The following is a 19,303-nucleotide window of genomic DNA, read 5'->3' as shown; positions in this document are numbered from 1 at the left end:
TTCTATAGCCTATAATCTGCATGCAAGTGATATAGTAATAGGCATTAATGAATAATAATTATATGCAAAAATTGCTAATATATTGCTAGCATCGCAGCACCTGCCAACACCTCTACAATTTGAGGCCTGTGTCAGCATTTCAGTTATATTGCACCTCCTAGTTTGGGGGATTATAGTATGACAGTAAAAATTCATTCTAAATTGCAACTTGACATATAAAGTCTCAGTTCAAAGCATTTTTACTAATATTGGTTTAAATTAGTTTAGATGTTGTAAAATTATAAGTGAGAAAGACAGACATTCAGTGGATGCTTTTTCATCACTTCTGTGACTCAAAGAAGGCTTTGAGTAGAAAATCCCAAATTTTATAGTCGTTAGAATATAATTAGGATCAAAGATCTGGGAATTTTCTCTACTACTACAGCAGCAATATTGAAGCTTTAAAAATTTGCTAGCTTGGTGGCTGTTACCATTTCATCAGAGCTCTAGTATGCATATTTACTATGTATGTACTATATACATTAATTATATATAATGCCCGTTTTTAAACACACCAGTTCACACTGATAAAATAGGTCATCAGCTGTGTTTAATAGAGTCTGTGGTTTAAAGGTCCTTCCCTCATAGTATTGATAGCATATCCATGAATTAAGAACTTCCTGAGTATGTACTGACATGATAAACAACAATTGTTGGAACTGAGAAATTACTGTTTATTATGTCAATAAGGTTGCCTACTGCTGTTCATTGACATGATGGATGCTAATGACTCCCTCAGATTTATTACCATCTGTTGTGGAATGTAAACCATTTGCAGGTTGTGGTAGGGCGAGGGTACCAGACATTTCTGCAGGGATTTTAAAGGCTCTTAGGAAAGATCAGGATCTGAAATAGTATAATGAGATCAATGACAGGCGGATCATCCTATTTTTAAAGGTGGTTTTAAGAGAGAAAGCAAAATAAAACAAAAATAAAATACATAGTGCTTCTATAGAGTTTTTCACCCATAGATCTCAAAACAATTTGCGAAGAAAGACATTACCACTATCTCCATTTTACAATATGGTGAAACTGAAGCACAATTACTGCAGTCACTACATTAAAATAATGTTAACGGCCTTACAAACACATTAAAGTCATTGCACCTACAAACAACTGGTTATGTCATCATATGTCCGGGGGGGCACTTTTCATCATAGAATCTACTCACTGATGGAGATAAGCTAGATTTTGGCCAGTTCAGCAGTGTAAAGAAACTATAAAGGCATCCTGGAGACCTCCCCATTAAAGGAGCAGCATGGGAGTTATGTACACAGCCCTATGCTGCCTCACTTTGCTTCCCCAGTATAGGAGCATGCTGGGGTGTGGCTGTGGGCAAGAAGAGGGGAAAACCATGCTCAGCATTGCTGGAGTGCTCTGGCAGAGCAGACCATAGGCAGCCATGAAAGGCTGCCATAAACTAGAGCAGCACAGAGGGCTTCTCTAAGTTAGTCTATGGCCACTGCTAGTCCCAGGCGCAGCCCTGAATCTTATAGGTGCAAACATTTTACAGTCACTTTCGCCTTCCCTTTTCCTAGGCTGTAACTTCTGGGCACCTTCTAAGGGGCACAGCAGAGAATCTGACCTCACAATTCCATTATATTGTGTGAACTATCCTTCTTATATTGTGTATATTACACACGGAGATGCACTAGTTTGGATCCAGCACCTACCTGGAATCCTAAAGATTCAAACGGGATTTCAAACAAATACAGGAGTTTGCACTAGTGCATTTACTTTTAGGATCAAGGCCTATAATTTTAGCTTACTATGGAACAAATTCAGAGATATCATAAATGATTCTGTAAATTAAGACATTAATAAGTCATTATAAGGGAGTAATCTACATGGTGAAGAAGCAGAGCATGTGTAGAAAGAATTGCAACTAATAGGAAGGTGTCTGATAAAGTCATGGTGCCATTTTACGCTATCTCATACCCACACATTTATGTTTAATTCTCATGACCATTAATATTACTTCTGAATTTGGCCCAGAAATATATGGTTGTCACTTATTGAATATTAAAAAAAAATCCGCTGAATACATAATGCATCTATATTTCCTAACAGTTTTTATTGGTAGATGTTTCTGTATTATTTAAGGCATATATAAAATATAAGTATATTGGAAGAGATTTAAAGTGTTTATTACTATAGTTTAGTTGACAATTTGGTGGTACTATATTTGTCTCAGTGTCTTAAAGAGGTCAAGAGGCAGGCAATCAGAAGAAAATACAATCACAGGGTACAGCAGCCTGCATAAATTTTACCCAAGAGAGTCAGCAATATATACTTTTTCTTGTAACCTCCTGTCTGCCTTTTGTTACTAGTCTTTGCATTAGGTACAGGCCTTCATGACAGACTAGGGATACCATAATTGTGTCCAGTCTTTCTAAAAGAGCACAGAAATTACTTTTCATTAGATTCTCGCTGGGTTCACTAATGATTGCAACAGAACTGAGAAAAATCTGCACTGTTAAAGAACTGTTTGCAAAGGTGTCTCAGTCTGGCCTTCTTTTGTGCATATGCAAAGAAGTGAGTTTATTATTATTTACTAAGTGCCTAAACACTATTTGCATATATATATATATATATATATGAATGAATCACTTGATGTGCTGTGCATTCTCTTTAAAGCTTCAGTCCTCAGTCACTAGGATCAAATACACACAGAGGCCGCAACTGGAGTTCAACTGTGAGGTGGAAGGGGAGTTCTAATGTGTCTTCTATGAATTTGGCCTCCTTAGTTAAAGTAAATAATGTGGCGATGGTGTTCTTTAAGTTGGATATATATTGGTGCCACTCACCAGAGAAAGTCCTATTTTTAAGAATAAGAGATAGAGGTTAAGGTTTGAAATGCTAGCCTTAGATTTCCTGGCGCAACTGGGAGATAGGTGTGTTTACTTTATCGATTCTAGACTTTAAAACACAATTTGCAGCACCCTCTAGTGGTAAAATATTTAACAGAAAGTTCTGGAAATTGAAGAGAGAGGAAAGAGAGAAAGCCCTGGGTTGAGGAGAGTCATCTTTCGATACCAGTGTTCTGACAGGTGTCCCAGTTTTTGTTATTATTCATAAAGTAAATGAGGAGGACTTACCTTCTTGCTGATTTTCCCCAGACTATAGTAAAGAAAGAACCTCTCCTCTGTGATAAGCTGTCTCAACAGAGAATAGATATTTATGAGTTTAAATCATACTAGTAAACAAATCTACATGCTTAAAAATTGCACATATACCTGAAATATGTATTTCATGTTATGCAAATATTTGAGCCTCACAGTGAGAATATTGGACTTAAGTATATTCTTGGGTAAGGAGCTGGAATGCCCCCACAACTCATTGAACTCAAATCACCTCCCAAAATTGTGAATAATTCCTCTTTTTCAAACACACATGCCCAATGGCCCCGTCCCACTCACACACATACACATTCATAACCACACACACATATTTGTGGGCCCACAAACATACACATTATTTCAAAGGAAAATGAAGGTGGCATTGGATATAATTTATGTTCAAACCCATACTGATTTATATTTTAAAATGGTAACATTATTTATGGGGTGCAAATGTCTTATAGCAATGTATTAGCAGTTTTATTATCACATTAATGTTTATATTGTTATAAAAAGAAGTGCTATGCACAATAGACTCCTCTGTTTAAAAGGTCTTTATTTACAGCAGAATCAGTTAAGCTCTGGATTTACCAGCTGGTTTAAATCAAAGTTAGTTTTCTTCCCCCCCTACCCCCCCAATAAAACAGCACTACAGCTCTAATCAATTAATAAGGAACATAACTGTTTTTGTGATTCTTGACCTCTGAAATTAAACTGCTCATAAATACTGGCATATAGTCACTCTCTCTTTAGAGCTACTTTGCCCCATGAGAAATTGCACAGCCCCTACTTTCCCAGATCTGCATACATATTAAACCCAAAGAGCTATCATTTAAACCTAATGCTCTGGCTTAGATCTTAATGAGATGTGGTATCTGGAATTGTTTTGATGCTTTTAGGGGCCTGACATCCTTAGTTTGTTGGGGAATGTGGTAGGGCTCAGAAATAAGAACGTAAGATTGGCCCTACTGGGTCAGACCAAAGGTCCATCTAGCCCAGTATCCTGTCTTCCGAGAGAGGCCAATGCCAGGTGTCCCGAAGGGAATGAACAGAACAAGTAACCATCAAGTGATCCATTCCCTGTCACTCTTTCCCAGCTTCTGGCAAACAGAGACTAAGAACACCATTCCTGCCCATCCTCACTAATATCCATTGATGGACCAATCCTCCATGCATTTATCTAGTTCTTTTTTTGAAATGATCTAGTCCTTTTGAATAGAATACAATTAGAATAGAAACGCAATTATCTTAATGTTTCCCCCCCCCCCCCGCTAAAATAAGGTTAGCCATCCTGTCCTTTATATCAGAAATGGAAAGATGACAAATGCTTTACTAATGGATTCTCAATAAATTTATTTGGTCCAGAGACCCACTGTCAAAGCTTCAGAGTAACAGCCGTGTTAGTCTGTTCGTAAAAAGAAAAGGAGTACTTGTGGCACCTTAGAGACTAACCAGTTTATTTGAGCATGAGCTTTCGTGAGCTACAGCTCACTTCATCGGATGCGGTCTTTTTTTAATTCACCTATAAATGTTGAAGGCACTGCTTATTTTTCTCTCTTCCCAATGCTATTGCAAAAAGACCTCCAAAGAGGTTTCTTTTGTTAAGATTGCTTGATTGCAGAATTGCCACACACTATAAATGCCATTTACTTAAATAATCAGCAACTGTGGGTGAGAACAGTGTACCATGGCTACACTCAGGCTACACTACACCTGTGTTTTTCAGGCATCAGTGTTTGCTCACTTTTTCCCTTCATTCAATCATCATTTAAGCACTTTTTATTACTCCCTATTCTTCCATATTTCTCAGTTTGAGGAACATGAACAATAACTAAAGTAGCACTGGGTCTTCCTGTTTTGGAAATTACTGTGAACTTTTTTTGTACATATGGACCAATTACTGGTCATTTGAAAGCAGAGTGATTGCACCTTCCTTTGTTGTAAACCAAAGCTGATTATAGAAGTGGTACATTTTGCAGAAAACAACAAGTGAAATGCCTGATTATTTGCTTGCAAAATGTCATAAAAGTTATTAATAACTGTGTAAAGTACTATAAGATCCTTGGGTAAAAGGTGCTGCTTAAATGAAAAGCACTATTTTTGCTACTTTTATTATCATCAAGAGAGCAGAAAATAATACGATAATTCCTGACTCTCAGATACACATACACAAAATAATAGAAATAGAGCTGTTTCTGCAGGAATAATATTTATTCCCATAGAAACAGCTCTGCTCCCCCACACACAGAGCTGTTGAAAGTATATAAAGAAAGCACAAGACCAGTTAAAATTCACCTGGCTTCAGGTTTTATTGCAAATGTTGCACATTAGCTTATGGTAGGTTTGCTTACCGAGTTGCAACACCTGGTTTGAATTTTATATTTTGGCTCAATTTAGAACTCCTCCCTCTGTTCCTTACATAGCTGTTCCCTCCCCTCAACAAGCCGTGGGACATTCTCTTTTACAGGTTTGTTGGAGGGAAGGAGATTAGCTTAATACTTATCATCCTTTCAAACTCCGTTTTGATGTTTTCTGGGGACCCATTCTCAGGACATATTGCTCAACGGTTGCAGTCCCACCTTCAAAAGAAAGCAGTGGTGCATGTGCTGGCTTGCTGTGCTCTAGTCCTGGTACAGGGCTACTGGAGCAGTTTGGGGCCTGTCCACTTTGTCAGGAGAGTTTTCGGCTCTCACTGCTATCTCTAGCTACTCTAGCTAGCCTTTTAAAAAGACCCAGTTTTTCCTATTTGGTAACTTGTTAGCTTCCTCCGCTTTAAAGACACCTTACAATAGGGATATGGAAAGGATTTTTGGATATAGGTGAATTGTTGCTGGGAAGAAGAAGAGGGTCAGGATACTTGTTTGAATGAGCTGGCTTGTAGTTTTGGGACTCAAAAGAACCTGAAAGGGTTGAGTTCCTGCCAACCTGAAGGAACAGGGCCCTCTAGTTTTGGTTTGTGAAACCCACATAAAACAGTAGGTTTCATCCAGATCTCTTCACATTTCCATGAAGAGAAATGCTTAACTGCCACTAAAGCTAGCCTCAGTTGGCCAACTGAAGAAACTGCCACGAGGAGTTCCAGCAAGAACTGCCTCCCAACATCTTTCTATGAGAAGTTCAGCACAAAGCAGAGACTTTGCAAGAAGCCAAGTCCTGATTCTAAAATGTACTGCTGAGCAAATCTTAGGAGGTGCTGATTATGCTCACCTCTACCTGACCTTGAAGGTGACCAGCACTATGCAGCATCAGGCACTAAAGGAGGGAAAAGGGATTGAGATTAGGTGTACATCGAACCAAAGAGAGACCACTGGGGAAAAAAATGAAAGCTCCCAGTGTACCAATAAAATAAAAACCAACAGGATCTTATTAAAGGGGATAAAACAAAATGTCACATTTATTGTGAATACAAAAAGAATCGTAGTAGGCAGTCAGTTATAGCTATAACATTTCATTCAGTTTCACATTCATTCACACGTTCCTTCATACACACACACAGGTTCTGCAGCTGCTGTATAGTTATCAGTCCTGAATGTAGCTTGAGTTCATGGCGTGGGTTCGTAGCTTGTGGCGGCTAACTGGCCAGGAAAGCCGGGCCCAAGGAAGAGCTGGGTCTCTGTCGGGCATGCACCGATACCTTTCCATGTTGGCGGCAGAATGTTACCCTTCAAAGTCTTCCATCTCACCCATTCTTTTTGTAGGCTTTAGTTTGAATCCAGAGTCTATAGGTCTTGCTGTGTCATGCTGCCTCTGGGTTTGGTGTGATTGATCACCCGTCAATTGCAGACGTGACCTTCAGTCTCAGACCCGGCTTTGATGTTCCTTCAATTGTACCTTTGTTCTTTTCTTTTTAGGGTGGACTCTTCTTATTTTGTCAGGGCTGTTGTCTGTATCTTCAACCATTGGTGTTTACACTTCATTTCATCAGGACGGGCTGGGGCTGGAGGTTGATTCCATCATCCATACATACCTCATTCACACATCTAAACTAAACTAATAAGATTACAGCAGGGTTTTGCAAAAATGAAGGTTGCAGCAAGCTTTTATAAAATGAAGTGAGCATTTTAAAATGGAGTTTGGGACAAGTTAAAATGGAGTTTGAGTTACAATATGGACAAGTGTAAGGAATGGCAAACAGTGAACAGAAGTTACAATGTTGAAACAGTGTAAGTTTCAGCAATTTAAGCAGCAATTGGATTGAAAGTGAAACTCAATTAGCCAGTTATTGGGGTAACTGGTTTTATGAATGAATGTTGTTTCATTCATAAAACTTTGCTTATTAAGTTATATTAATAAAGTGAACAATTAAAAACAATTTAATTGATCAGTTCCACACCAGGAAACATCTTCATTATTATTTTCAAATACAATTTATACTAAGTACTGTGCCTAAACCATTGGCTAAACCTTGTGCATGAATACGTACATATGTCAAGGCCAATTTAGAATACCAAACTATTCTTGTTTGCATTAAGGATTTACTGAATTCACAGAGGAGTTATTCTCAACATGAATACACTTCATTTACATTTTAGATGGCTAACTCTGGCATTGATTCAAGCATAAAGAAAACACTATTAAATACACCTCAAATGAATATCATAGTAATCTTCACCATAACAGCAAATGTGTGTCTCTCATAAACCTTTTTGCAGAGAAAACATAGACATAGCCTCAAAGATAAAACTGTCCCCAGCATACAATGCATTCTACAAGATGAAAGACACAGCCATGGTATGTGACATAGACACATAGGCACAGCTATGTGACACATACATGTTATTTTTTTTTTCCAGAGGATATTTGAAAATAGCAAGAATAGTGAACATTGCAAACAAACAAAAAAGGTGACTGCTTCTCTCTATATTGCTAACTATAACACATTATGTAATATACTTTTTGATATTTGAGGTTCGTTAGAAGGTTTCATCTTCTTTGGCATGGGGTATATTTACAATGGGCTCCTCCCAGTACACTTTTGTGCTGAATCCATCAGGATAAAATAAGATCCAGTCAACTTCAGCCAAAACCAAAACCAAATCCAAACAAATATATTTTGAGGTTAAAAAAATTTCAGTGAGCTATTTGTTATAAGTTCATATTTCATTTTCCAAGAACCGCAGCACTTTGTGGTTCAAGCCAGGACTGGAAATGGAAATGACAAAATACAATGAGAAAATCTGTGGGATTTCCAGCCTGATTTTGCAGACGCCAAAGGTTTCAGGTAAGGTTCATATATGCATTCAACTTTAAAGCACTTATAAGAACTGAACCACCAAACTTTTAAAGATTTTCTAATAACTTACCATGATCTCACATGTTCAGCCTTTCTTTCCTTCCTTCACCTATTCTCCTGAATCAGCCTCTATAACAGATGACTAGAGAACAGCTAATGTGATGCTGCTTTTTAAAAAAAAGTCCCAGAGGCAATCCTGGCAAGCCTAACTTCAGTACAAGGCAAACTAGACGAAACTATAGTTACAAGCAGATTTATCAGACTGTGACGGGATCGGGGGACCCCATCCAGTGTGGGTTGACTGCACTCCATCCTTCGAGCAGACCTCTGTCTCTAGGTAGTGAGACCTAAGTGCTAAAGTCAATAGAGTTGCCCTGAGCTGCAAGGCTGTAAGGCCTGGTGGCTGGAGTCTATATAATTGCCCTGATCCGCATGACAGTAGGGCCCCATGGCCCAAGTCAATGGGGTCGCCCTCCTCAGCAGGGCAGCAAGACCTAACAGCCAGAGCCCATAGAGATACCTTTGTTCACAGACAGTGAGGCCTAGCATCCAGAGTCAATAGAGCTATCCTGGGTTCACTGGGCAGTGTGGCTTAGCGGCCAGAGTCAGTAAGACTGCTCTGGTTCACTGGACAGCAAAGCCTCATGGCCTGCAGGGGTGTGGGCCACCACTCTGGGGTGGGGGACAGTTTGCCAGGGTAGGAGGACCCAGGCCCTCCCTCCTCCTCTGGGTCCCAGCCCAGGGCCCTTCCAGCAGCAGGTGAATTCACCACAACACGCTGACTATGCTTGGGACTATGGCTAGTCCCTCCCTGGGCTACTTCCTCCCGTGACTCCTGCGTCCGTGATCTGGGTGACTTCAGGGTTCCTGAGTTCCTCTGCCTGGACTCGTCCCTGTGGCTCTGCAGTACCTGTGGCGTTTTCAGGTATCCAGCAATCTGCCAGGGTCTCAGCACCTCTGACTGCTGCGTTCAGGGGCTACTGCTGCTCCGAGGCAGGAGCCTGAAGCAGACATCCTTCTTCACCAGCGGTCAGCCCAGACGCAGCTGGGCTGCTTCCTTTTATACTTGTGCTGCACTTGGTGCATACCCAGTAGGGATGTGGGGGTGTGGCTTCCTCCTACCGCAATGAGGAGTTAACCCCTTCCCGTCCAGTGCAATGTGAGTTCACCCGGTCACACAGACAAACATGATATCTTGGGGAAGAGTCAACATGGCTTTTGCAAAGGGAAATCATGCCTCACCAATCTATTAGAATTCTTTGAGGGTGTCAACAAGCATGTGGACAAGTATGTACTTGGACTTTCAGAAGGATTTCAACAAGGTCCCACACCAAAGGCTCTTAAGCAAAGTAAGCAGTCATGGGATAAGAGGGAAGATCCTCTCATGGATCTGTAACTGGTTACAAGATAGGAAACAAAGGGTAGGAATAAATGGTCAGTTTTCACAATAGAAAGAAGTAAATAGTGGGGTCCCCCAGCAATCTGTACTGTTCAACATATTTGCAAATGATCTGGAAAAGGGGGTGAATGGTGAGGTGGAAAGTTCTCTGATGATAATAAATTACTTAAGATTGTTAAGTACAAAGCTGACTGTGAAGAATCACAAAAGGATCTCACAAAACTGGTTGACTGGGCAAAAAGAAAAAAGGCAGATGAAATTCAGTGTTGATAAGTGCAAACTAATGCACGTTGGAAAACATAATCCCGACTATACATACAAAATGATGGGTTCTAAATTAGCTGTTACCACTGTAGTGGCTTCAAGTGGTTCCTCCCGGTCAGAGTCGGAGGGATGCCACTCGTTTTCACTATGCAACCTAAGTATTGATAATCAGTTGGCAGGGAATTAGCAAGGTATAGCAGCAGTTAATGGTCTAGGGCCCTGACATCTTGGGGCAGGGGCAGGTAACCAGCAAGCTGTCACACAAGCTTCCTCACTTGGGCACACAGCAACCACTGTCAGACTCTAGCCCTTTGGGCAGGGCTGAGCAGCTAGCAGTCTTTAGCCCAGTTACCTGGCTAGGGCAAACAGCAAAGAAACACAGGCCTTCTGGCCTCAGGTGGATAGGCTGCCACCCCCAGGGATGGGGTTGGCAGCAGGGGGTAGGGGAACCTGGGCTCACCCTACTCCACCAGGTCCCAGCCCAGGACCCTTGCAATAGTGAGTGATCCCACCACTGGATCAGCATTACAACACTCTGACTCAAATCCCAGGACCACAATCAGATTAATGTCTGATTTTCCTGAGCTACTTCCTACCCCACACTCTTCATAAGGCTCTGTCATTCACAGGTCCTCCTTCTCATTGGGGTACTCAGTGGATGGCAGTCCCAGCAATTCCTCTGGGTATTCAGCAGTAAGGCAGGGGTGCCTGGCTCTGACCCAATGAAGATGGAGGACCCACCTCTGATACTTTCTGTCCTGTCCTTCTGCTTCCAGAGTGGGGGATGGGGCAGACCCAGCTTGGGTGGAGCCACCAGGGGGCAGGGAGTGGTTCCTCCTGGTCAGCCTCAGAGGGAGATCATGCCACCTCACTACACCAATCAATAAAGAAATGTTGGAGTCAATGTGAATAGCTCTCTGAAAACATCTGCTCAATGTGCACTGGCAGTCAAAAAGCTGATGTTAGGAACCATTAGGAAAGGAATAAGATAATAAGACAGAAAATATCATAATACCACTCTATGAATCTATGATACACCCACACCTTGAATGCATGCAGTTCTGGTTGCTCATCTCAAATACGTATACATATTAGCATTGGAAAAGTTATAGAGAAAGGCAACAAAAATGATTAGGCTTACAGAACAGCTTCTACATGAGGAGAGAATAAAAAGACTGGAACTGTTCAGGTTAGAAAGGAGATGCCTAATGGGGTATATGATCGAGGTCTATAAAATCATAAGTGATGCAGAGAATGTGAATAGGGACATGCTATTTACCCTTTCACATAACACAAGAAACAGGGTTCACACAATGAAATCTATAAAATCTAGGCTGCAGGTTTAAAACAAACTTAAGGAAATACTTCTTCATACAACAGTCAGTCAACCTGGGGATTCCAGGGGATTTGTGATGGTCAAAAGTATAACTGGGCTCAAAAAAGAATAAGATACATTCTTGGGGGATATATCCATCAATAGCTATTAGCTGGGGATGTAACCCCATGTTCTGAGTGTCCACAAACTTCTGACTGCAGAAGCTGTGACTGGGTGACAGGGAATGGATTACTTGATAATTGCCCTGTTGTGTGCATTTGCTCTGAAGCATCTGACAATGGTCACAGTTGGAAGACAGAATGCTGGGGTAGATGGATAACTGATTAGACAAAATATGGCCGTTCTTATGTTACTATTTTCTTCCATGTGATTCTTTTCAGTTCTATACTGAGAATATTTTGTACTTGTCTTAGCTGAATTGCAAAGTTAGTCATTAGTCCCATGACTGTAGAGATTGTCCAGTTCAACAGTGTGTACATTCGAACCTGATGCTTAGTTGACCAAAGAAGCCACACCAAGGGACTTGGTTATAAAATTTTTATCAATAAATCAATAAAATGAGTCAGTTGGACTCAAGGAAGCTACATTTGATAAATCATAATACAAAGATGCCACATAGATTATCAGTATTTGACAACAGTAGCATTTCCTTAGGAAATAGTAAAATCCCTGGGTCTATAGCTAGCCAAAATGAAAGCACTTTCAAAGTAAACAGGTATGGCTCTTAAATTGTTCACTTGTAATATTTTTTTTTTAAATCCTGTAAGATACCATATTTTTAAGAGAATGTGGATAGGGCCTTTACATTTAAATTAGGGCTGTCAAATGATTAAAAAATTAATCACAATTAATCATAAGATAAAAAAATTAATTATGATTAATTGCAGGTTTAATCACACTGTTAAACAATAATAGAATACCAATTGAAATTTATTATAAATATATTGGAGGGGGAGGGATAGCTCAGTGGTTTGAGCTTTGCTCTGCTAAAACTAGGATTGTGAGTTCAATCCTTGAGTGGGCCACTTAGGGATCTGGGGCAAAAATTGGGGATTCATCCTGCTTTGATCAGGGGGTTGGACTAGATGACCACCTGAGGTCCCTTCCAACCCTAATATTCTATGATTTTGGGATGTTTTTCTACATTTTCAAATATATTGATTTCAGTTACAACACGGAGCACAGAACGCACAGTGCTCACTTTATATTATTATTTTTATTACAAATATTTACACTGTAAAAAGGTAAACAAAAGAAACAGTATTTTTCATTCACCTTCTACAAGTACTAGAGTGTGATCTCTTTATCATGAAAGTGCAACTTTCAAATGTAGATTTTTTTTGTTATGCATGTGCATCCAAAAACAAAACAACATAAAACTTTAAAGACTATAATTCCACTCAGTCCTACTTCTTGTTCAGACAATTGCTAAGACAAAAAACTTTGTTTCCATTTATGGGAGATAATGCTGCCCACTTCTTATTTACAATGTCACCTGAAAGTGAGAACAGGCATTCGCATGGCACTGTTGTAGCCAGCCCTTACAAGATATTTATGTGCCAGATGTGCTAACGATTCATATGTCCCTTCATGCTTGGACCACCATTCCAGAGGATGTTTGTTTTTTAGTGCAATTATGTAACAAAAGAAATCTACATTTGTAAATTGCACTTTCACGATAAAGAGATCACACTATAGTACTTGTATAAGGTGAACTGAAAAATTCTATTTCTTGGTTTATCATTTTTACAGTGCAAATATTTGTAATTCTGTTTCAGCTGATGATAAAGACATTATATTAATTATTAATTATTATTATTATTATTTCTATTGCATTAGTGCCTAGGATCCTTGTACTTGTACTATACAAAGAACAATAAGAGGTCCCATGCCACAAAAACCTTATTATCTAAGGCCTAAGTACCTGATAATGGATTATTTTGCACCCAAAGCTCTCATTGAGGCCAATGCCTAAAGAATACAAAACCAAGACTTGCTCAGTTTTAGGTGTTTAACAGATGATAATCTGCTGCAGAATAAAAATTTAATTGAGGTCTTGGAAGGTAGCACATTAAAGCTTTCAGTTCATGTTTCTTAGATCCCTGGGCACTTTGTCTGACTTTTATATTCATCACAGAAAAAAATAGAAAAGTGGATTCAGTACGTCCTGAATAACTCCTATACTGGAAAAATAAATATTTGAGTAATATGCATCCACATCTTCTTAATCTTACACTGAATGGTTACTGATGCATCCCCAAAGATCCCTTAGACCTGGTCTACACTACGACTTTATGTCGGATTTAGCAGCTTTAAATCCTGCACCCGTCCACACAATGAAGCCATTTTTTTCGACATAAAGAGGGGATTAGCACTGAAATTGACATCACCATTTCGAATTAGGGTTAGTGTGGATGCAATTCGAAGGTATTGGCCTCTGGGAGCTATCCCACAGTGCACCATTGTGACCGCTCTGGACAGCACTCTGAACTTGGATGCACTGGCTAGGTGTATAGGAAAAGCCCTAGGAACTTTGGAATCTCATTTCCTGTTTGGCCAGGCGAGCTCATCAGCACAGGTGACCATGCAGTCCCAGAATCAAAAAAGAGCTCCAGCATGGATTGAACTGGAGGTACTGGATCTGATCGCTGTGTGGGGAGAGGAATCCATACTATCAGAACTACGTTCCAAAAGATGAAGTGCCAAAACATTTCAAAAAATCTCCGAGGCCATGAGGGACAGAGGCTACAGCAGGGATGTAACACAGTGCCGTGTGAAACTTAAGGAGCTCAGACAAGCGTACCAGAAAACCAAAGAATCAAGCAGACACTCCGGGACAGAGCCCCAGACATGCCGCTTCTATGCTGAGCTGCATGCAATTCTAGGGGGGGCTGCCACCACTACCCCACCCCGTCCGTGGACTCTGATGATGGGGTACTCTCCGCCATGCCTGAGGATTTTGCAGACGGGGAAGATGAAGAGGAGGAAGACAAGCTTGGGCAGAGCACACAGCACACTGTTCTCCCCGACAGCCAGGATCTTTTTATCACAGTGATTGAAATACCCTCCCAACCCAACGAAGCCAGAGAAGGGACCTCTGGTGAGTTATCTTTTTATATATAATCCATGTTATAAAAGTAAGTGTTTTTTAATGATTAAGTAGCTCTGAGGACTTGGGATGCCTTCGTGGCCAGGACAGCTACTGGAAAAGTCTGTTAATGTGTCTGGGGATGGAGCAGAAATCCTCCAGGGACATCTCCATGAAGCTCTCCTGGAGGTACTCTGAAAGCTTTTGCAGACAGTTTCTGGGGAGAGCAGCCTTATTCCGTCCTCCATGGTAGGACACTTTACCACGCCATGCTAGTAGCAAGTAATCTGGTATCATTGCATGACAAAGCCTGGCAGCGTATGGTCCCTGTGTTTGCTAGCATTCAAACACTTTATCTCTCTGTGTTATCCTCAGGAGAGCGATATCGTTCATGGTAACCTCATTGAAATAGGGGAATTTAATTAAGGGGACATTCAGAGGTGGCCGTTCCTACTGGGTTGTTTGCCTGTGGCTGAAAAGAAATCCTCCCCGCAGTTAGCCACGAGGTGGAAAGGGGGGCATTGGTGCTGACCTGTTCACGTTTGGCTAGCAGGGATCTTCCCTGATACCAGCCATCCAGTAGGGTGAGGGGTAAAACAATCATCCCAGAGAATTGGATGGGGTGGGGTTAGTTTGGTTTCTGCTGCTGCACATTAACGGGAAAACTGCAGCACTAAATGGCCAACTCAACGTGCTTTGCTTGGTATGGGAGAGGAGGGTGCTGCTGTTATGAAGGTTGCAGAAGCCGAAAGACTATGGCTTACCATGGCTGCCTGCAAGCCGAAAACTGTTTCCCGGCACTGCATGTGTGATCTCTAACACCAAAGCCGTGGGCACTCAATATAAGATGTAAAATGCGACCTTGTACCAAAATCACATGTGCTATGTAATGTGAATAGTGTTCACCGTGAAACAGTAGAGCCATTGTTCTGTAAAATGTATCTTTTTAAATACTTCACTCCCTTTTTTTCCTCCAGCAGCTGCAAATGTTTCAAGCCTCCCTCCTCCATCCCAAAGGCTATATCAGATAAGGCTGTGAAAAAAATGCACATACGATGAAATGTTCTCTGAGCTCATGCAGTTGTCCGGCACTGACAGAGCTGTGTGGAGGGACACAATAGCAGAGTACAGGAAAGTGGCCAATGAATATGAGGAGAGGTGGCGGCAGGATGATCAGAGAAGGCATGAGGCAATGCTGGGGCTACTGCGGGATCAAACGGACATGCTCCGGCATCTGGTGGAGGTTCATGAACGGCAGCAGGATCACAGACTGCCGCTGCAGCCCCTGTTTAACTACCCTCCCTCCTCCCCAGGTTCCATAGCCTCCTCACCCAGACGCCCAAGAACACGGGGCGGTGGAGGCTCGGGGCACCCAACCACTCCACCCCAGTGGACAGCCCAAGCAACAGAAGGCAAGTTTTAAATTCAACAAGTTTTAAAGTGGCCTTTTCCTTCCCTCCTACCCTCCTCCCACATCCCACCCAGGCTACCTTGTGAGTTATCTCCCTATTTTTATAATCAATTAATAAAGAATACATGTTTTTTAAATGATAATGACTTTATTTCCTTTGCAAGCAAGCTGTGATCGAAGGGGGAAGGGTGGGTGGCTTACAGGAAATTTAAAGGCAACCAAGGGGGCGGGTTTTCATCAAGGAGAAACAAACAGAAATGTCACACAGTACCCTGGACAGTCATGAAACTGGTTTTCAAAGCTTCTCTAATGCACAGCACTTCCTGCTGTACTCTTCTAACCGCCCTGGTGTCTGGCTGTGCGTATTCAGCAGCCAGGCAATTTGCCTCAACCTCCCACCTCACCATAAACGATTCCCCCTTACTCTCACTGAGATTGTGGAGCACACAGCAAGCACAATGGGAATATTGGTTTCGCTGAGATCTGAGCGAGTCAGTATACTGCTCCAGCAACCCTTTAAACTTCCAAATGCACACTCTACCACCATTCTGCACTTGCACAGCCTATAGTTGAACAGCTCCTTACTACTGTCCAGGGTGCCTGTGTACGGTTTCATGAGCGAGGGCATTAAGGGGTAGGCTGGGTCCCTAAAGATAACTATAGGCATTTCAACATCCCCAACAGTTATTTTCTGGTCTGGGAAGTAAATACCTTCTTGCAGCTGTTCAAACAGACCAGAGTTCCTGAAAACGCGAGCGTCATGAACCTTTCCTGGCCATCCCACATTGATGTTGGTGAAACATCCCTTGTGATCCACCTGTGCTTGCAGCATCATTGAAAAGTACCCCTTGCAGTTTATGTACTGGCTGCCCTGGTGGTCCGGTCCCAAGATAGGGATATGCATTCCGTCTATAGCCCCAGCACAGTTAGGGAATCCCATTGCAGCAAAGCCATGTAGAATGACCTGCACATTTCCCAGAGTCCCTACTTTTGATAGCAGCAGCTCAATGATTGTGTTGGCTCCTTGCATCACAGCAACCCCCACAGTAGATTTGCCCACTCCAAATTGATTCCCAGCTGACCGATAGCTGTCTGGCATTGCAAGCTTCCACAGGGCTATTGCCACTCACTTGTGAACTGTGAGGGCTGCTCTCATCTTGGTATTCTTGGTAGGGCAGGGGAAAGCAAGTCACAAAGTTCCATGAAAGTGCCCTTATGCATGCAAAATTCGGAGCCACTGGGAATCATCCCAGACCTGCAACACTATGTGGTCCCACCAGTCTGTGCTTGTTTCCCAGGCCCAGAACTGGTGTTCCATGGCATGAGCCTGCCCCAGTAACACCATGATCTCCAAACTGCTGGGGACCGCAGTTTTAGAGAAATCTGTGTTCATGTCCTCATCAAAGCGCTGCCGTCGCCTCCTCTCCTGGTTTTTCAGGTGCTGGTTCTGCATAAACTGCACGATAATGCGCAAGGTGTTTACAATGGTCATAACTGCTGCGGTGAGCTGAACGGACTCCATGCTTGCTGTGCTATGGCGTCTGCTCAGGCAATCCAGGGAAAAGGGCATGAAATGATTGTCTGCTGTTGCTTTCACAGAGGGAGGGAGGGTTGACTGACGACATTTACCCATAACCACCCGCAACAACTTTTTAGCCCCATCAGGCATTGGGAGCTCAGCCCAGAATTCCAATGGGCAGTGGGGACTGTGGGAACTGTGGACGGCTCGGAATGTTAACGCTTGCCACGGTACTGTGGACGCACACCGCTGAATTAATGCACTTAGTGTGGATGCATGCACTCGACTTTATACAATCAGTTCCCAAAAATCAACTTCTGTAAAACCGGAGTACTTTCGTAGTGTAGGCATGGCCTTAGTGTGGTCTGATTTAAAATGTGCTTTGAAGCAGCTTCAAGCTTGTTTTGAACTAATTATCAAGAAACAACACACTACCAAGCCTGACAACTCACACTATTTCTTAGTAAAGTAAGTATCACCTTTTCTATGGAGAAACTAATTCTGACCTTAAAGCGTGTGAATAAATCTCATGTCTGACAGCTTGCTGAAACAGCTTTATGGAAAGGAACCTGACCATTTATAATCTTCATAGTGGGTAATATCTTCAGTGAAATGATCTCATTTAAAGACAGGTAAATAAAGGAAAGTGTTGTGATAAAGCATTTTGGAAAATTAAGATAATTAAAAAATGGGGAGGAGGAGCAAAATGCTCAGGAAGAGGCCTGAAGAAATCATTTCTCTTAATGTACAGGTGATTTACAAAGCTTGGCAGCCTTAAAAGAAAACTTATTTTATATCCAAACTCATTAAGAGGCAGTTTATGATACTCTTACTCCCAATGGGTAGTACCTTACTTTGAGAGCAGTCCCATTGATTTCAATGGGACTAGTGCATGCAATAAAGTGCTACTCCAAAAAATGAATGTTTCAGAGTCATATACTAAGGCAGGCCTAGATTAAGGCAACTTGGGGATACAGGCAAACCATGACATGTTGTCTCCACTTTCCACACACACACCAGGCCTAGTCCTACTCTATGGCTCCATTCCTACTTGGAGTGACAATGGTGGGGAGACCTTCCCCTTTTTCCTCTCGACGCTGGGAGCACCTCCCTTTGGGAACAGCAGAAGTTGTGAACTTTCCCCCCCTTCCTCCTGGACAGGAAGGGCTAAGAGCAATAGGGTCTGGTCCTGTCCAGTGCTTACCGCAGCTGGGATGCATCTACTAGACCAGGCTCACACTATTCTCCTCCTCCTACAACAAACAGAATCTGCTGGGATGGTGTTAATGGGCCTCCCCCAAGCAGTGGGTCTGGCAATTAACACCCCATTCAGACGTATGGAGTACTTCCTGAGTTATTGTTATTACTTCAGATGTGTGGAGTACTTCCTGAGTTATTATAATTCAGGCTCCATTAATCCATGACACTTTCACACTTTCCTTGAGAACCATGTGGGTCAGGTTTTTTTTTTAATTAAAGCATAGATTCTGATGTAACCATGTGACTCATGGAGCTAGGTCCCTAGGCATGGGCCTGTAGTGCCTAAGCCTTAATCCAACTCTTCCCAGAGGGTGAAATTCACCAAAGTTTAGAAGGACTGCACTAGACCCTTACATGCTTAGCCTCCACGGAAGGGCTATGTGGAGGAAGGGGACAGGAAGTGCAGGCAGAGCATCTTGTAGAGAGGGGTAGCCACACCAGCCCTGACTATGCTCATGAGGAAGGTGACATTATGACCAGACCAGAAAAAGGACAACCTGATCCACACCTATGTACATTTCCTGGGCCCAAACCCACACCTAGCATAGTGCTAGAATGCCTAGAGGAGCGGAGGCTCAATTAGCAGCTGCAGTGGGACTAAGTTGCAGCCTGATGACTGCTTCTGTGGCAGGAAA

The sequence above is a fragment of the Chelonia mydas genome, chromosome 2, assembly GCF_015237465.2.
Source record: "Chelonia mydas isolate rCheMyd1 chromosome 2, rCheMyd1.pri.v2, whole genome shotgun sequence".
In the NCBI taxonomy this organism is placed as follows: domain Eukaryota; kingdom Metazoa; phylum Chordata; order Testudines; family Cheloniidae; genus Chelonia; species Chelonia mydas.
The sequence above is the reverse complement of the archived record's forward strand: the minus strand, read 5'-3'. Positions refer to the sequence as shown.